The 20689-nt window shown below is 41.8% G+C and overlaps 1 long non-coding RNA gene across 1 annotated transcript in view; it reads left to right on the forward strand.

Moving 5' to 3' along the window:
* The first annotated feature begins 1500 nt into the window (after nt 1-1500).
* LOC310704828 overlaps nt 1501-20689 on the forward strand; it is a 57081-nt gene continuing 37892 nt past the window's right edge. Inside the window, exon 1 of the long non-coding RNA XR_014525054.1 lies at nt 1501-1585. This is a non-coding gene — a long non-coding RNA (uncharacterized lncRNA). The remainder of the gene's footprint in view (nt 1586-20689) is intronic.

The raw sequence follows: 20689 nt of genomic DNA on the forward strand, positions 1-20689 counted from the left end.
AGTTTTCAGTGCACACAGTACTGCTGTTTCCCCGTGTGGGGAACATTGAAACATGAAACTTGTTCACCTTAGAGTTATGACATAAAGTTTTCCCCAGGCAGCCACTGCTTGGTATAGAAAATATTGGTATGAAAATACTGCATATCAAGAGGAAGTATAACATGAGGACCAGTGCTACACTTCACGACGATGACTGTGTAAGGCACTGCATGTAAGCTGTTTCAAGCGCCTTCTGTGTAATTCTTTTTTTAAAGAAAGGCAGGCCAAGCCTATATCATTCCTTTTAAAATAAATAAATACAATACAATGTGGATTAAAGTTCGTGCTAAAAAAGCAACAGCACACACACTTTTGTCCAGTGTGGTTATTGACACTAGGTCCCCCCCCCCACCGAAGCAACCAACCGCAGGAACCCTGCAGGCGCCTCTAGAAGTTAGACTTCATATTCTGTGGTCTGGATGGGTGCCTGTTGTGCTCAGATTTGGCTGGCAAATTGAGGGCCTGGCTCTGATTTTATACTGCTGCTCCGTCTGATATCAGGCTGGTTCTGCTCTGCAGCTGTTTGGCCCAAGTGCCAAAATGAGCAGTGAATAGACTCTGACCACCTGGCTTGGGTCACCCTGCCAGCTGCCATCTCTTGCCTCGGGCTAATACGCAGGCATGCTGCTGCTCCAGCCTGCTTGCAAGATCCTTCCAGATGCATTCTCAGTTGCTTTCACACCTCATAGTCCTATCTGCATATGGCAAGCCCAAACTCAGGGCTTGTTCAAACCAACTGAAAATGGCTTGCCAATTAGTCCCTGTTACAGTACACACACCCACACACACACCCACACACACCCACACCAGTGTGATGCAATGAATTCCGATGATGTCAGCAGAGACATTTCAGTTTCTTGCCAGTCCATCAAGTACTCTGTTGAACTGGCACAACCATCCCTACAAGTGTGCACGAATTCCAATCAGGTTTTGAGCGTCAGGCCGTACCAACCTATTTATTCATATCCTTAATTTGCCTATTTGAAAATGTGAGTTTTTAATTGGATTTTCATCATTGCCATCACTATTGTGAGGCTCTTTGGCACTCATCCCATCACTGTAGGCAATGTAGGCACAAATCTTTATGTGCAACACATCAATATGACTTTAGAAGATGGAGATAAATTGGGCGATTTCAACGATACAAGTCAAGGCAGCAAAAAGGTCACAATGCTTTTCCAGGGATGCCACAGCCCAAAGTGGGGCATGCTGGCTCATCAACTCCTCCATGAGTTGGAGGGTCAGCTTCCATAGTGGGAAGACACTTTTTGTGGACTTTCCCCAAGCAATTTATAACTCTGCATTATCAGGATTGGTGAAAGCCAAGTTCCTGACTTGCACAAGTAGAAGCTCCCCCTTCATAAAACTCAATATTTTTTTGCTAGCAGAAAAGTATTTATAACCTCTTCTAATTTTATTCCTTATTGTACAACAAAAATAGTAATTACAAAACCCCAACCACTTGGCTGGGCTTGACTGACTAACCAGCTAAAATTCACTCAGAAGTTAGACCCTCCCAAGTGAGTTCAGTGGACCTTACTCCCAGGTAAGTGGGTATAGAATTGAAGTTTAAAGGTTGCAGTCCTGATCTCTGCAAATTTTACACAGCCACTGTAGAGTATTATTGTTTTGTGGTTAATTGTGTCTTCATGAAAAAGAACACATGAACTTTGTTCTCAGGCTTATCTTTAAATTAGCTTGGGTTAAGTCAGCAGAGATATAATTAATTTGCTTAAAATCATTAGATATATCAGTTTTATCAACTAGAGTTCCAGTGAACTAGAAAGTTTGAAAATAAACAAGACAGGAGAAAGAGGAATGAAAGAAGATTTCAGATAAGACAGAAGGAGTATGCACATTGGTCCTAAGTAATCTTCTGATTTCCCCCCCCCCATGTTTTCTTATGGTCTTGCATTCTAGGGCAAGATTAATTGAGATTAATTAGTGGGATAGAAGCTATTGTGAACTTATTGCATGCTTCTAAAGTTTACATTTGTTTATCGAGCACAATTTTGTTAGCATCAGGTGCTGAAGTTCCAGACATCAGCACCAGCATAGAAATTACTTTATTTAGTTCCCACTTGTAAGTTTCTATAGCAACTGCATCGTATAGCAGGAAGCTAATATTCTAGCATATGACTTGAGCCTCAACTTGAGATTTTATTGCTATAATTTGGACACACACACAGCATCGCACTGCCCCCGGACCTATTTGCAGTCTACCTGCTTAATCTCATTATTAAATGTATCATTTGAAGTGATACAACCTTTGGCTTCAACAGCAAATAATTTGCCTGGGTTTAATGGCATCCCCAGCTCCCTCAGTCCCTTTGAAAGCAGTTCCTCAAGACAAGAGTCAGATCGCTGGCCATGGTGCTGATGGGTTCCTCTTGACTTTTCAGATCCTGGTTCACTGCATCAGAGCACCTCAATATGTCTTTAGGAGATGGGAATAATTTGGTAACTTTTACAAACCAAGTAAATGCAGAAGTAAAGCTGCAAGGCACTGGTCAATGATACTATTTAAGACTAGCTTCTGTCTTCGGCATTTAGCTCATGAAATGAAATGATATGATGAAATGGCCTTGCTAGTTGTGCTTTGCCATTGGTCTTGAAATGAAAACACACACCCTAAATCATTGTGCATTAGTGGGACATCTGATTTAGATAAAGTAAAGGTAAAGGTACCCCTGCCCATACGGGCCAGTCTTGACAGATTCTAGGGTTGTGCGCTCATCTCACTTAAGAGGCCAGGAGCCAGCGCTGTCCGCAGACACTTCTGGGTCACGTGGCCATTGTGACGAAGCTGCTCTGGCGAGCCAGCACCAGCGCAGCACACGGAAACGCCGTTTACCTTCCCGCTATAAAGCGGTACCTATTTATCTACTTGCACTTAAGGGTGCTTTCGAACTGCTAGGTGGGCAGGAGCTGGGACCGAACGACGGGAGCTCACCCCGCCGCGGGGATTCGAACCACCGACCATGCGATCGGCAAGTCCTAGGCGCTGAGGTTTTACCCACAGCGCCACCCGTGTCTCCGCTGATTTAGATACTTCACCTAAATGATTCAAATCAGAGCTCAGGGAGCAAATTTCAGCACCATGTGACCTCCGGTTGTGGACGGGATCCGTTCTGGAGCTCCAGTCGGATCCTGAGGTTTCCACAACCGGAGGGACTGCTTCTGCGCATGCACATGTGGCGAAACCTGGAAAAATACTTCCGGGTTTGCCACGTTTACATCCTGAAGGATACGCAACTGGAGGTTTGTGTATCAAGAGGTACCACTGTATTTGGATAGCATCGGATTCAGAATTGAAAGAATGCCTAGAGTAGGGATGCCCCTGAGCCAGAGGCTTCATAAAAGTCCACCTCAAAGGGAGCTGTGAGCTATGAAAGATAACAATTATTTTCCTGCTCAGATTATAATCCAAGAGGGGTTTGCCCAGCTGGCAAATCTTTTGCATGGTCTGAGCTAAACCTTTGCCAGGGATCTTTGGGGCTTTGGTAGTCTAAATTGCCTTGGTTTCAAATGCCAGAGTCCCCAAGGCCTATTCAAATTAACCCCCTACTAGGTAATCAGACTTAGTCCATCTTGAAGGACTCACTCTTGGATCCTATGGCCAGAATAGTTTTCCCTGGATCAGAAAAATTATAGAAGTTCTCCCAGTTTGGGGTGTTTGCCAATCTCTGCATCAGATACAGTGCACAACAATAGATGGGGACTCTCAATCTTGGGGACAGCAAAAGATGGTCCTCTAGGATTCTCTGTATGGCCTTCAGGATTCACACAACTTCTCCAGGCTACAACTTTCCTCCCAGGCTGCATCTCCCATCAGCTCTGCTTGTGTGCCTTCCTGGTATGCTTTTGGAATGCATTCTTTACTGTAATAAAGCTTTTTGCTGTGTGTGCATGTGTGTAGAAGCTTCTTGATTTTGTGTGACTGGAAAGTAGTCTACCTCTGCAGCTACCTCTGGCTATGTCCATTCTTGTCTCTGGTCATGCCCACCACTGGCATGCATCACATTTCAGACTGTGGTCCTCAGACTGAAAGAGGTTTCCCACACCTGTTGGAGAAGAAGGAATGTAGCACAGATATTATCTTATAGATGTAGGCACGAGTGTCTGAGCTCCTACAATTGATAAAGATTCTGTGCACTGTGGATAAGAAAGATATTAATTGCAGTTACCATCAAATGTAACATTAACAGATTCATATCTTGTCTAGCTACTTATCTAGCTTCGTCATCAAACTGTATACCTCTATGCATTATTCCTCCTATCATGGCTTTATATCTGCATTATGACTGAGGTATATGTGTATGCTACCTGTCAACACACATGGGAGTTGCCTGTCATCCACAGCTACAAAGTCACAGCTTATCTAGCTGTGCTGTAATATAGTCCCTTCTACTTTATAGCACTGTCAGACTTCTAACACATTTCCTTTCCCTTATGAGTTGAAAAGGTAATGATCAATAATACCTTACCACTGTGTTTGTGAGGTATGTTAAGGCTCTTGGCTGAGATATTTTAGAGATGTGCAAGGCTGAGCTTCTGGAAAAGGGTAATGCAATTTTCATGAGATTCTTTTTTTTCCGCTGTGAAAAACTCTCATCCTTCATGCATCACATTTTGCACTTTTCAGCAGTAGAACATTGTGTCTTTATTTTTGCTATTGCTCACTGAAACACACAGGAGCCTGAGCAAATTATATGGCATTTCTGAATCAGTGGTCATTTAAAAGAGAGACGCAGTCAGGTTCTCCCTCTCCAACTACTCTGACTGCTCAGTTCCAACTCCAACCATCTTGCTCGTCTGCTGTCCAACCACCCAGCCTGTTGTTTTCTTTAAACATATTTCTGGTTTCAGCAGTAGTCACCCAGTCTGTGGAGAGCTATGTGACAAACAAGAATCTCCATTATTTCAACTGCCCACCCCTTTTCTCTTGTTGATGTTTCCTCAATTGGGGGCATGAGGAGGGCCATAAATCAGTGGTAGAGCATCTGTTTTGCATGTAAAAGATCTCAGGTCCAATCCATGTTATCTCCAGGTAGGGCTGTGACTGAAATTCTGGAGTATCACTTCCAGTCAGTGTAGACAATACTGAAATAGAGGAACCAATGGTCTCACTCAATATAGAGCAGCTTCTTATGTTCCTATAATAAAGGTGGTGGTTGTTTGCAGGATTATACTGGACATAGTTTTCTGGGATTGGGCTGAGCCACCTACCCCCTGTTACGATATAGAAGCAATGCAGCTGCAAGCTGGTAGCTTGAAAACATCACATGATGGAATGTTTGGACTGTTCCGTGGGAAACAGAGGGACAGTCAGTTCACAGTGCGAAGCACCGGAATTAGCTCAGAGTGTAATATGAGCTCTTCCTTTTGTTCCTGTACAGGAAGTACAGGAAGTGTTTGTCACTCGACTGCTGGAGCTTGAAGAGAGCAGTCATGTTTTTTGTAATGCTGCAAAGACAGAAATAAAGGCATGTAAATACGTTTCTGTCTATCTTTTTCCTCTGCCGGGGGGGGGGGGTAGGAAAGAGGGTGTGTGTTCTTCTCACGCTGAGTAGAATCGCCTATCGCGACCTAGCCTGAATCTTGCTGGGGAGTGCAGACAGGGAGGTCAACAGGAGATCAAGCCGGGTGCCTGGGAGTGTTGCCAGTTACTCCTGATATAGGCTTGAATTCCGACACCCCCATCTGCCTGCCTTTTTATTTACAACTAGCCCAGAGGGTGGCAAGCCTGTCACCTTCCTCCTCCTTAAACCCTTGTACAGGTAATTGAGTTCTACAAGACATCTGGTTGGCTACAAATAGTTAGCTCTGCCTGTAATCACCTCTGCCTCTGTCTCTTATTGGCTCTGATTACACCTACCGTTGGGCCCTCTGTCTTCCATCCTACCAGTCCCGATGGGCACTGGGTCTAGCAGCAGCGTGGCTCTCTAATTTATTTGTTTTGCTTAAAGTACAAGGACACCCAACAGTCATTTCTTTTCGTAAGGACAAACTTGAAGGATATACATATTATAGCATTCAGTCAGCAGCTTCACTTCCTGGCTTCTGTGCTTGAACTGGACGTGTAACTAAGGTCCCCCCAGTTCACTTTTCTTTTGCAACAATAATGTCACATTGGAAGTACAGCATTCACTTATTTTTCCAATGAGAGGGAAATGAAGACAGGATGTTGTTGTATAAGAATAGCAGCAAGTGTGCGCAACCGCTGCCTGTTGATCCTAACTTTGAAAAAACACATGCATTGTTAAATCAATGCTATATGCAGTTTTAGACCCATCGTAAGTACTAATAGGGAAATTGTTGCTTTTTTGTGGTATGTATGATTTCCTTTGGAATATATTCAAATTGCTAAATAATTTTTGTCATGGTGGAAACGGAAATCTAATTTTATCAGTCAAAGTGGTTGTGGTATAGAAGAGCTAGACCTGCAATGTTCCAAGGAGAATAATAGCCTGCCTAGGGACAAATTGGATGCTGAGACGCTGCCTTAAATAATAAAGTGAGAGATATACCAGACTTCCTTTTCAAGAAGTTAGGGAATAGGTGGGAAGGGCTTAACCCATTTAAAGCTGATAAGTTTTTTTCAGAGGGGAAGCAGAGTGATGAGAATAAGAAGCAAATAGTTCACTGAAATAATAAAGAAGACATTGGGCTATTGGACTGGTGGTCTGCGTCACTTTTCTGCTTGAAGTCCACAGGCTTTAACACAAATTAAAAACCTGTGAGCTTTAGACAGTAACACTGATCATTCTTCCTGGGAAACCTGTTACATGGAGTACTAGCAGTAGTAGTTCTTGTACTTCCTATTTTCAAAAGTCACAAAAGGTATGTTCCTAAACATGCTTCCATGGGGCTCTGTTCCACGGAGATCAGTGGGATTTATTTTCATGTATCAAGGTTGGAGTCAGAAGGGTAGTAGAGATTATGTGGAATAAAAGCATAATATACCCAGTCTTTAGCAGTATAGCACATTCTCGTAAAGTTTGTATCTCATCATTCTGAATCTTTACATCCCTTTATGTAATCTTGAAGAGCTGTCCTGCATGTGTGATTCCTATCATGTCATATAGACTTCTGTGTGGTGTTTTCTCTGTGTCACCAGTACTATAATGGGTAGCATTACTCTTTAGGGGGTTCTGATGGGTCATGTGAATATTTTACATGCCAGTTGTAAACACCTCTAGGAACAATCTGAAACTTCTTCAACGCAATGTTTTGAAACTGGAAAGCAGGAAAGTTCTGCTGCATGGTTATGTTGGATTGTGTGCTGTTGAATTCCCCCACAACCCCACTGGAACATACAGTCATACAACTCCTAAACAGTAGACTGAAGTGGCAGAGTCCAAAAACAATTTTTCAGCATGATAAACTGCTTATCTAGCAAACACATTAGTTATTTTCCCTTGTACCCTTGTTCTTCTGTTCTTGAGAAATCAGATAAAAAGGTAAATTAGGTCCAGTCATGACCGACTCATCTCATCTCGGGGCTCATCTCGCTTTACTGGCCGAGGGAGCCAACGTTTGTCTGCAGACAGTTTTTCTGGGTCATGTGGCCAGCATGACTAAGCCGCTTCTGGCGAACCAGAGCAGCACACGGAAACGCTGTTTACCTTCCCGCAGAAGCGGTACCTATTTATCTACTTGAACTTTGACGTGCTTTCGAACTGCTAGGTTGGCAGGAGCAGGGACCGAGCAACGGGAGCTCACCCTGTCGTGGGGATTCGAACCGCCGACCTTCTTATCGGTAAGTCCTAGGCTCTATGGTTTAACCCACAGCACCACCCGCGTCCCTCCGAGAAATCAGATAAACCAAGGCTAATAATTAGAAATAATCTCCTGTGTGGTTGCTTGCTCTTTCAAGATTCCAGTGTCTACTGAAATTATACTGGCTACTCATACCCAATCAAACTGGGTGATGTGAGATGAAGAATGACAAAGTTGAATGACAAAATTGGTAAGAACTATGTGGTGGCTAGAGAATTTCATTCTATGTGAGGACATTTTAAAAATAAGTTTGTGGCATAGTGGTTAGAGTGTCAGACTAGGACCTGGGAAGCTGCAGTTCAAATCCCCACTTGGCCATGAAACTTAGTGGCTGGCCTTGGACCAGTTACTGCCTTGCAGCCTAATCTACCTCACAAGGTTGTTTAGGGGATTAAATGGGGATGAAGAGAAAATCCTGCATGTCATCTTGAGCTTCCTGGAGAAAAGGTGGAATATAAATGCAAGAAATATATACATTACTACAGTGGTGCCTCGCAAGACGAAATTAATTCATTCCTCGAGTTTTTTCATCTAGCGAATTTTTCGTCTTGCGAAGCACGGTGTCAGAAGAGTTTTGGAAAAGCTTCAAAAATCACCAAAAACCTCAAAAAAGGCTACCACACCGTGTTCTATGAGTTACTCCTTGAAGTCAAGTCGCAACTGTATTAACGGTGTTAAGAAAAAGGAAACAAACTTGCAAAAAACGCAAGACGTTTTCATCTTGCGAAGCAAGCCCATAGGGAAATTCGTCTTGCGAAGCAGCTCAAAAACCGCAAAACCCTTTTGTTTAGCGAGTTTTTCGTCTTGCGAGGCATTCGTCTTGCGGGGCACCACTGTATATTAAAAATTATTAGGAGCCTGACCAAGATTTCAGGTACATTAGTTTAAAAGACAACTCTTTCTAGATGTTGAAGAGTGGTTGGAATTTCAGGAGGCATTTCAAGGCCACATTAGGCTTATCAATATTTGTTTCTATCCGATGAACATCTCTCTTTGATCAGTCTGGGGAGCAGAGCTTCTTTTAGGAAGAAGCTTCTTGTTCATTTTGATAGTGCCTGGAAATGTCTGAGCATATGTTCTGAGACAATGAAGTTTCAGCGGGATGGCTTTTCCTTTGAAAACTCAATCCTTGGAAGACCCACTTGAAACATGTGGCAGCAGGAAAAGTGAGTCAAGAAAAGAAGAGAAGGAAAGACATTTAGCTGAGAGATGTTGCAAAGGATTGGAGCTAAATCTTGTAAACACTGCGCCATTAGAAACTGATGAGGACAATAAAGAACAAGGATTACCATACATCCACTGGAGAGGTTTCAATCAACATCTAAACAGTTTCAGGGGATTTCATTTGAAACAGGGAGCTTTCTCAAATAAGCAATCAAAATAATCCATTAGGGCTGTAATCACAGTCATGTTTTTCCAGTGCGGTGATTTTGGCGTAAGCTGAGAGGGTAAATATTTTTAAAATCACTCCTTTTTTGACTTCAACCACACCATTGTGCATTCTCTTTCCTGAGTCTTAAGGAAAAGGGAATAGTTCCTAAATAATTAAATGGTCTCTTACGGAAAAGCCACTAATGTGTATAAAACTGTCTAAGCCCTATGGATATCATCTAGTAAACATTAGTAACAACTAAATGTTGTGGAAACCAATGAAGTAGAATGCTTGGTCACAGCAACTTAAACTTTGCTGTATTGTGTCCTGTCTGTTTAAAATAAGCAGCACTGAAACTAGGTTACCAGTATTGTAGAATGCATATTTTGATATGAAGACAATGGGAAAATATGGATATTTTAGAGGAATAGGTTTCATAGAATCATAGAATTGTGGAGTTGGAAGGGCGCACAAGCATCCTCTAGTCCAATGCCCTGCAATGCAGGAACCTTTTGCCCAACATGGGGCTTGCACTGACAATCCTGAGATTGAGAGTCTCATGCTCTGCTTTCAACTTTTTGATACTCAGGATTCACTCTCAGCCCAAACATGCATTTGGGGACTCACTTCTCTCTCTCTCTCTCTCTCTCTCTCTCTCTCTCTCTCTCTCTCGGTCATACATTTCTATTGTGGAAGTGCTGCAGCAGCAGCCCACATTAGATCACCTGGTAGTGAGTCCCCTTGACACGAAATGTTCTAGGACACTAATACAGCGCTTGTCTTCAGTTTCCTCAGTGTGAACAACCTGTTTTCACTTTTGAATTAGTTTCATTTACTTATTTTTACAAATAAATCTAAACTTTTTCCAGATTATTTAAAAACATAAAGCAGGAATAAGCCAATCTATGATGGGACCACAGTTAGACTACTGTGAACTAATTTGATCTTAAGGAAGCTATCATGGAACTGGATAAAGTTAAAAAAAGAACCAGCTAATGGAAGTTTGTGGTTAGATGTTGGAGAACAACTTAAGATGGGTGAGCATTTTTTTTTTTTAGTTTTTATTTATACTTTTTAAATGAAGGTAGTTTATAGCATTATGAATGATGCAAAGTTATGGCCATTAGTTTAGGGCAAGGTTTCCCAAACTTGGGTCTCCAGCTGTTGTTGGACTACAACTCCCATCATCCCTAGCTAGCAGGACCAGTGGTCAGGGATGATGAGAACTGTAATCCAAAAACAGCTGGAGACCCAAGTTTGGGAAAGGCTTGTTTAGGGTGACCTTGAATACATGGAAGAGTCAACAGAGTGAATTTTGAACTATCCCTGCAATGTTCAAGCAGTGACTTGTACTTTTCCCTGGTAGTGAGACTGATGACTTTCTGTCGAAGGACAACCTTTCAAATCTCAATCTCACTATAGCTTTAGTTGCATAAGGTTTTTGTCTGAACTTTAGGAGAGAAAGGAGTGGAAAAAGAACTTGGGTTAACTCTGCACCCCCCCCCACAGGAACTCACCAAGAGTGTGCAAAAGCACTTGTGCTTCTGTTGTTATGCTCTTTCGAGGAACAAAACTGCTCTCAGATTAGTCTAATCTATGGAAGATAACTGCTAATGAATATTAGCCAGAATAACTACAATAGAGACTCCATGTTCAATGAAAGGTTTCTAATAATTGCTGTGTTTATTAGAAATGGAAGGGGGAGTGCAGATGATGAGAGGATCATGCATTGTATCATACCCTGGGTACTTGGTCTGATGCAGAAAGGCAAGTTTTCAAAAAGCTCTGTCTTACATATTTTAAAACAAAGAAAAAGATATTGTGGATATCTTTTTAACAAAGTAAAGAGATTGCCAGAAAATCCCTTTCCTCCTGAAGTGTCATGTGATTTAAGAATCCTGGATTAATCAAAATACCTGCAGTCAGTCAGAATTCATTGGATAAACTACCCATATATATTTTTGACATACATTTCTGTATGGTACTGTCATAAACAATTTCATGGTTCGGTAGTGAGGAGGCATCCAGCTTTGGTTACACAAGTTTTTTTGTGACCTTTAGAAGAGAAAGGAGTATAAAATACATGAAATCGAGTGAGGTCTGCACCATGCACATGTATTTGTGCACCCTCTTTCCCCCACGCGCATGCAGATATACTCCCTGAGGAACAGATTCCATTTGCTGTTTAGGGTGACAGAGCAGGGTGCATTTGAAGAAGGGCAAACATATCAGGAAAAGGGAATTGAAAAACGCCTCTCTGCTATACTGCTACTTCTGCTCCAGAGGGAATGAATATAACATATCTGAAATCTGGTCCTCAGTAGTAAGATATACCACTTTTCAAGAAAGCTTGTTATACATATTGTTACAAAAGCTGGGTGCCACTCCCAACTGTGCAGTAGCAAGTTTCCAGGGGGTTCCAGGTGCTCACCCAGGATTTGTGCTCCTTTAGAGAATTGAAGACACGGTGGAGACTGTCGTAGCTTTAGAAATATTATTTATTCACATATTTACACCTGAGTTTAGATAGAGGGAGTCCAGATCTTATGGGATGGTTATCTTAAGCAGGGCTTGCTTCCCACAGCACTGCAACACTGGAGTCAAAGGCAACTCATGCAGCCAGCCTTCAGCCAGCCTGCCCAATATGGATCTCAGTCTTTGTTCTCTCCCTTCCTCTTCCCAGCACACCTTGCTAAAGACACTCTTTTCTTGTCACCTCAAACACACCCACCCACCACCATAGCAACTTCTGCTTGCCCAGCCTCAAGGATTCCTCTTAGATGGGCCATCAACACCTTTTGTCATGTTAACTCCTCTGTCCCAGGTGAGGCACTGGCTTGGAAGGAAGCTTAGCCTGTATTTTTCCACTTGCCTGCAATCTTTCCTTCTGACTGACATTCATTAATTTCTCCCTCCCCTCAAAAAAACACACATAATGTCATAGATGAGGAAGAGTCTCATCTCAGTGGCCAAGCATCTGCTTTGCATGCAGAAGATCCCAGTTTCAATCCCTGATATCTCCAGGTAGGGCTGGGAGAGACTTGCTTGAAACTCTGGAGTATCACTGTGAATCAGGCAATACTGACCAGGGTGGACCAATGGTTTTAATCAGTGAAAGGGAGCTTCCTATGTTTCCAGTTACAAGTGACAACAAAAGTATAGCAAATATGCTTAGGAGAAACAGGTTACAATTATTGCTCAAATATGGACCTCTCCAGGTAGCCTTGGTGAAATCAGATGCATCCAGAAAACACCAGTTGCTGGGATGCAACAATGGGAGAGAGCTATTGCAGTCCTAGCCAGTTTGTGGATTATAAGGACAAGAATCAGAACCCAAATGCAAGACCTACCATGATTTTGCTTAGTGTAGCATGTGTGTATGCTAAAATCACTCCACATTATTTTAATCACACCACTTAAAAGATAGCCCATGTTTTGCTGCATTGGTATGATATATCCGGGACGCGGGCGCTGCTGTGGGTTAAAACCATAGAGCCTAGGACTTGCCGATCAGAAGGTCGGCAGTTCGAATCCCTGTGACGGGGTGAGCTCCCGTTGCTTGGTCCCTGCTCCTGCTAACCTAGCAGTTTGAAAGCATGTCAAAGTGCAAGTAGATAAATAGGGACCGCTCCGGTGGGAAGGTAAATGGCGTTTCTGTGTGCTGCTCTGGTTCACCAGAAGCGGCTTAGTCAAGCTGGCCACATGACCCGGAAGCTGTACACCGGTTCCCTCAGCCAATAAAGCGAGATGAGCACCGCAACCCCAGAGTCGTTCACAACTGGACCTAATGGTCAGGGGTTCCTTTACCTTTATGATATATCCAGGTCAGAATTGTGTAGACTAACCAGGAACAAGAAATCCCCCACATAGGGAGTAATTACTGAGTTTGTCTTATTGAAGGCACAGAGTTTCCTGTTGCATCACTACAATTTTCTTTAAACAGCCTGCTTTGCAGGAAGTGATGAATGCGATCAGACGGTGGAGCTGATTAACAGGAAAACACATCTTTCTACCTGTCGTGTTATGTCTAATCTGTAGTCATTTGGAGATAATTAGCAATGAGTACAAATTTCTGCATTGTCTGAGCCCCACACAATCTTTGTGCTACTATCTGATAAAAATAAAACTTATTTTTATGATTCATAATTAATCTGAGGTGTTGTGCTGGGAAAAGCCCTGTTTCAAATAAATGGAGTAACAGAGATGGCTACCATCTCAACATTCAAGGAGATCGTTGACACGGATTCAAAACAGCAGAGTATATCACAGTGATATAATTCTTTCATTGAGAAATCATTCACATATGTAGGAAATGGCAGCTGCTTTCTAGAAAAACTAGACAAAGACTTTTGGGTTTCTATCATTCTATTATTTGTTTCCTCAGTTTCTCTGAACTTGACTGCTTAAATCTTCAGATTGCTTTGGCATGCAAGCTTGTGTACATGCCAGAACTGTATATTGAATACATGTTATGATTTCTGGCCTTTGCTGGGCAAATTCTCTATTAGCCGTGGGAGATGCGGCCTATGCTGTGCCAATCCCTGTAGTGTATTTCTATGCTGGCTTTGCATTTCTCTATCTGAAGGGAAAGAAAAACTCGTAGGTTAGCTATGGCAACGTTTCCCACTACTGATATGCTGAGCTTGGCAGAGAAACAGAAAACATTCCTTGGTGGTGTATATTACATCAAGGGACATAGCCAAGTGGTCACCAGTGCTATCAATGGGAGGTTCCCTAGTAAATGTCCTGGCACTGTTCTGATAACATATGTGAGCAAGTAAATGGTAATTAACCACGGCAGTTAAGAAATCACAGGGAATTGATAGCCTTTCAGAACTGTTTGGCAAGCTAATTTTTTTTTAATCATTTCACAAACACAAAAGATATTTTAAAAGGCCCTTTGGCTTCTGTTCTCATAAAGCAAGGAGAGACTATCATTCTCATAGAAATAGATATGTGTGGCAAATTTACAAAGAAATCAGTGCTCTTAGGGTAGCTTCACATATTGAGAGCCAGTGTTCCCAGAAAGTTGCCTAAGATGGAATGTGGTCCCCAAGCTGTGCCCCTGCAACTTTAATGACTATATTGTGGTGTCTTAATCTAATTTTTACATATGCTGTTCTTCATTTAATTTAAATCACAAAGGAAAAGGTATGGAGTTAGAAAAGCCTTTCCAAAAGCTCACAAGAGAAGAAGAGTAGATAGATCGGAAAAGGAAAGGACCAGCTGGTGATTCCTGCTCTAGAACTGTCTTTCATTCTCTCCCTGAGGAACTTGCAAGAGTTCCTGTTGTGGCGTTTATTCACACTCTTTTGGAAAACACTAAAAACTAGTGTAATTCAAGACACTGCATGATTAAAAGCGGTCGGACTCCATAATATTTTCCATGAAGTGAGACAAGCTGTCTATTTGAAGAATCTCAATAAATCACAAGACAAGGCATTCTTCAGACTAGCCTAGATCAAAGAAGTTCAGATGATCCTCAAAACTTTTTTTTTAATTTTAATCTATGAATTTTATGGTTCACCTATCACTCCTTGTGACACCTGTCAACCCTTGAATTATCATGAGCTAAGATGATCTTATTGCTGGGATAATGTGGAAGTTATTGCTTCTGAATACAATTGTTTCCATCAGAGAGCTGACCTGGAACTCTGTAGGAAATTACCTGCCATATTGCACCACTTGGAATCAATACTGTAATTAAAGGTTTTTTTGGTTCTGAAGGGAATTGATAAAACTGATACAAACACATTTTTCACTATTGTACAGAAAGAGAAAGAAACAGAAGAGGAGCATGATCTGAACGCTGAGAAACAGATTGCACCAAGAAACTGGCTCCCATGGGGGCTTTGTGTATGGTGTAAGGAAAATAAAATGGGAGGTTTAAGATTGGTTATTAGGAGAAGATATCAGAGCTGCAGGAAAAAATAAGGAAAAGAAGGAGAAATAGGAACAGTATATTATAAAACTAATCTTTGGAGGAGGATCTCCACCCGCCCAAACTTCTAAATTGCACCTATTTGTTGTGAGCTGCGTAACCTGCAGCAAAAGTTGCATTTTTCTTAATCTGAAATACAGTACACACCAAATTCATTGCTACTGATACAGTCATTGTTGAACCTTCAAGCAGCCATTAAAGCTAGGGCTATGCAGCCATGGCTTGGCACCCAAAATGAATATTGCACAGTTGCCACATATATCAGGCAAGATTTCATGAGATTGGCGATGCACAGGAAGCGGTTATAGGTCAGTGGTTCAGCACATGCTTTGCATTCAAAAGTTCCTCACACTTCAGAGTTCAAGGGGCCAGGGATGATCTTTGACTGAAATCTTTGCAAGAGAACAACCTGCCTTAAATGGAGAGCTGGCCTACAAAGAGGGGGACACACAACCCTCTCCAATAGACAGAGGGCCACAGAAGCTAGCCCTGCTATCACCACACACTGCTTCCAGGTTTGCGCAAGGAAAGTCTGTTTGATGTTCATTGAAAAAAGCTTCCCATATGTGCAGATGTACCTATGGAGAGATTGTGCTTGCAAAGAGAGACCTTTCCAGAGAAACTTCCAGTGTATACCTTTACGTGCAGAGAACTCTTTCTGGCAGACATCAAATGGACATTTGTTGGGGGAGCATGCTGCCAGTGTACCGTGATAGTGGTATTCAAGCAAAGGTGATACCAGGTACATCTAACCCACAGAGCCTGTGTCGTTGTGCATGCATTCAACATTTGGAAGTGTACATATGGGTGTACCCATCATGATACCTTAATTCTAGAGCTAACAATTACTTCAGAAGACTGGTTTTACTGATTTAACAAACTCTTGGGCCTATTTTAGAATGCTGGTAAGTAGGGGACTACTTACCAAAATGTATTTAAAAGAATAAAGTTTCTAAACTGATTATTACTACAATGCTGGTGCAATAATGTCTGTAAGGGCCAACAAAATTTAAAGCCATGCTGTACATTTAGAAAAAATGTCTGCCTTCTACAATCCCCCCTCTCCCCGATGATACCCAGAGCAACCCACCAGACCCCAGTGGCGTAGCGTGGGGGGTGCAGGGGGGGCCAGCCGCACCGGGCGCAACATCGGGGGGGGGGGGGGCGCACTAATCTAGTGGAAGAGACTCGAGTGCTAAAATCCACGGGTTAGGGGGCGCAAATTACTTGCCTTGCCCCGGGTGCTGACAACCCACGCTACGCCACTGCCAGACCCTACTGCATGGCATTGGTATGATTTTTATTATTATACATACACAAGCTGTTGACCCCCCCTTTTAACAACAACAACAACAAAATCAGATAGTTTGCAAATACAAAAAGAAAAAGTGCCATACTACATAATGCATGTGTCATAGGGCATTGAAGAATTTCACATTTCTAATTTACAAAGACTCTACGTACTATTGCATTTCAACATATTAAATTAAAGCATTATTGCTTTCTTTGAAATAAAACATTCCAAATGGAAAACTTCTCTGTTTAATATACTATTTTGTACATTTTGAACAATGGTTCTACATTTCGAAGTGGACTATTTTGCATATGTACAGGCACTATCCTTCAGGTTCCATAATGTACCAATTTTTAAAGGGGGGCAGTCAAAGTGGCTTTGCATTTTAAGATGATTTACAGGATGAAATGTGAGGTTCAGAAAGAAGGCTCCTACTGTAAAAGGAATGGCTACTTCTTAAATATTCATTTCATTTATTATATATTTATAAGGGAAGCAGCAGAAGCTAGCTCTAAATATCCAAATCTCAATTAGCTTTGCAATCTTTGTCTTCCCATGTGATGGAGAGTTTTGATAAAACTCCTAGCTGAAAAGGAAAGAAAATGCCTTTACATAATTCCCACTTGTCTGCTGCAGTGTTCCAGCACTGCCATCCAAAACAGCTTGCATTTACCAGCAGGAGAGGAGGACAGCTGATAGTCTCCTTGACATCCAACATAGGAGAAAAAACAGAATAGGACAGAACATAGAATGAAAACTATTTGGAGTATTTTACATTGAAATCAAATGTAGATGGCTACCCAGGTTCATTTGCAGAGCTAGAAAGCAGTCCAGACTGAAACAGATTGTATTTTGTTATTATTTTAAAATGTTATTATTTTTTATTGCACATAATATTTCAGCAACTGGAAGCTAATAGTTGTAATAATAACAACAACAGAACTTTCCCAAAAGCCACAATAGAGTGATTAGTTTAATTTTGTCCAACTGGTATTTAAAAGGTCTCAACACTATGCTACTGCTTTTGCCAGTCCTGGCAACCTAAAGTAGTCTGGAACAACAGACTGACAGCATGTGTATGTGCCCATAGTGAATATATATTCAAAAAGAGAAGCCTGCCATGCACATAAATTGTCTGTACAATTGCCACGGATTTATGGGTCATGCTTAGAAACCAGCCACTTGGACACTTAGTTTACAGTCAGTTGACTGGACCACACTATTTGGCTTTGACGTGATTTAAATGATGGCAACTAAGCCCACATTCCCAGAATGTTCACACTCCTGTCTCAGCGATGTCTATGCCAGCTTCGTCATGTCTACAGAATGGAAGATGGCAGCATCCCCAAGGACGTGCTCTGTGGGAAGCTGGCTTCAGGCACCAGGCCCATTGGCAGACCAACTCTGCATTACAAAGAAGTCTGCAAACGTCACATGGAGGCTGGAAACATTAACCACGCCGTGTGGTAATCCATTGCAGATGACCTCAGTGCCTGGAGACAATTAGTCAGGTCACAGCAGTGACCAGAGGATGAATGATTGCTGGGAAGAGCACAGAAAGAAGAAACACCATGGTGCACCTGCATTGGCACAACCAGACACCTTCATCTGCCCCAGCTGCAAAAAAAGTATCTCTCCTGTATCAGTCTCTACAGTCACAGTAGGCACTGAAACTCTCCAATGGTTTGACTCAGTGGTCAGCAAACTTTTTCAGCAGGGGGCTGGTCCACTGTCCCTCAGACCTTGTAGGGGGACAAACTATATTTTGAAGGGGGGAAATGGACGAATTCCTGTGCCCCACAAATAACCCAGAGATGCATTTTAAATGAAAGGACACATTCTACTCATGTAAAAACATGCTGATTCCTGGACCATCCGCGGGCAGGATTTAGAAGGCGATCCGGCCGGATCCAGTCTCTGGGTCTTAGTTTGCCTACCCATGGAACTTTGGCTTCAGCCCCAAAGGCACACTCTTCCAGTGTCTCTTGAGGCAGACAGATGCCAACTGAAACCAAACCAAACACGGCCCTTGCCTTTTGATTGGCCCCCCCAGGGAAATGTGAAAGGATATGAGAGCCAGTCAGCTAATATGATGGCTTCTATACTGGGGGCAGGGATGTCCAGATCTAAAGGCTCTTCAGAGTCACTGGCAGTGTGGAGATCTGCTCCACCAGCTCCTGCTCTGAAGAGACCATAAAACAGGGCTTAACCCTTACATTCATACAGCCAGTCCACCCTGTGTGATAAGCTCTGGGAACTTAGGAGGGGGGTTGCTGGTGGGTTCTCTTTTTCTGACCCAGGGTAGAGAAACATGGTTTGGGTGACCCTTTAAAGTCAGTAGGTAGACCTGAATGACTGGACAAGGAACTATTCCCTTGTGATAATATATTCACTTCCAAATGTTAACATTCTGGGTACAGTTTCAGCAATATATGCAATCTCAAATCACAGCAGCTTTTTGTTGGTGCAACATTTATAACCATGTTGCCAGAAATCCCAGGGAACCTCCCCAAGACATGTGCCTGTAAGCAGAATAGAAGCCATAAATAATTTTTAGACCTTTTCCACATTGGGAGCTACTTCCTTACAATGAGTTAAGCACACAATACTTCTTTCCCTCTCTTTTTTAAAGTTAGCAATGAGAAATTGTAGGTAGTTAATTATAGCCAGCTAGTCAGTGGTATTTATGGCCTATCAGACAGGTCTGCTCATCCAAATAAATCAATACTTCTCAGTTTCTATGGTCAGTGGTGCTATATGATGTAGCTTAGTTCCAACCTTTTGAAGGGAAACAAAATGTTAATGTCGGAAGCAAACTTACGCCTGGTGGCAACAACACCTGTATTGACAGATCAGTTCAAATCAAAGAAAGTGTAAATATAGTCTTTATGTTTATAGTCTCTAGGAAATGTGCTTCAAGGAAAAGTGAAATTAATAATGAACAGGGCATTGCTCTTAGAAAAGCCAGGTTCTAAACAGTTATAATCGCTGAAGATACAAAGCTGAGTGAGCTATAAGAAGATAGCAACAAATGCTTCCTCCTGCTCTCCATCCCTTTGGAAATGTAGATTGCTGTTATCAATTACTTAACAAATAAACTTTTCTGTGGGCTAAGGGGAACCTTCCCCTCTAAGAGGAATTTTTTATATCTGATTTTATTGTCCCCCCCTATTTTTATTGTGTAAGTCACTTTGAGACACCTGAGTGCAAGAATGTGTCTCATAAATAATCGTAATCATCATAATTAATTGTTTGATGGATATGTGATAGGCAGACACACCATATAACTATGCTTTTAGATGATCTAAATGTTTTGAAATACTTCCAGCTGGTTTTAAAATTATTTTTAAAATTGATTTTTAAACTTTTGAAAAAAATTGTAAATATGCTTTTATTTCAAATGGCATTATTTTAACTGGTAGCCATTGATAATTTTACCCTCCATTAATTTGTCTAATTGTCAAAGTTGGTGGTCTCTTGTGGCAACAAATTCCATAGTTTAACAATGTATTGTGGAAATAAGTGCTTCTTCAAGACTTCAGGAGGGCAAATGTATTCCTCAGATGTGCTGCTGAAAAATGTGCTTGATTACTGTGGCTTGTGACCACATTACCTATCCTCCTTATTTTGAGTGCTGTTGCTGGCAACATAAATTTCCAGGAATCAATGACAAGCATCAAGGAAGACATGTGCACAGGGTTAGAGCTTTTCATTCTAAACTACTTAATCCACATTTACTGTTGTTCCATTGCAACATACAGTGATGAATGAAAATGAATAATGTGTATTCCTAAAACCCCTTTAACTTAACAGTACTTGAATGAATACTCTATACTAATCTGTCTCTTAGCCACTTCTGCCGAAGCATCATATGTTCTGCGCTCTCTCTCCTCCCCTCCCCTAACCTGCTCATCTCATTTTTATATATCATGGCATTTTGGCTTTGTTGTGAAATAATCAGCCAATCAAAAGCATTGTAGCAGGAAGCCATTGCTTGGTAGCTTTGACCTTTAACTCACAAACTATTCCTTTCTCCCCAGAACCTATCCAAAGAGAGACAGAGATATTGGATGTGATGGATTAGATTTCCACTTCACTATGATCACTCATGGAGTAATTTCCAGGAATTGAGAAGATTTTGGTAAAATGAGACTTTTAGCAAGGGTTGGTTGAGTCAGATATACCTCTGGCACCTTTATGAGGGGTAAGGGAAGGTGCCTGAACTTGCTTCTGAGAAGCAGTCCCTCCTTAAGAAAACTGT

The sequence above is a fragment of the Podarcis liolepis genome, assembly GCF_965112155.1.
Source record: "Podarcis liolepis genome assembly, chromosome: 4".
Lineage (NCBI taxonomy): Eukaryota > Metazoa > Chordata > Lepidosauria > Squamata > Lacertidae > Podarcis > Podarcis liolepis.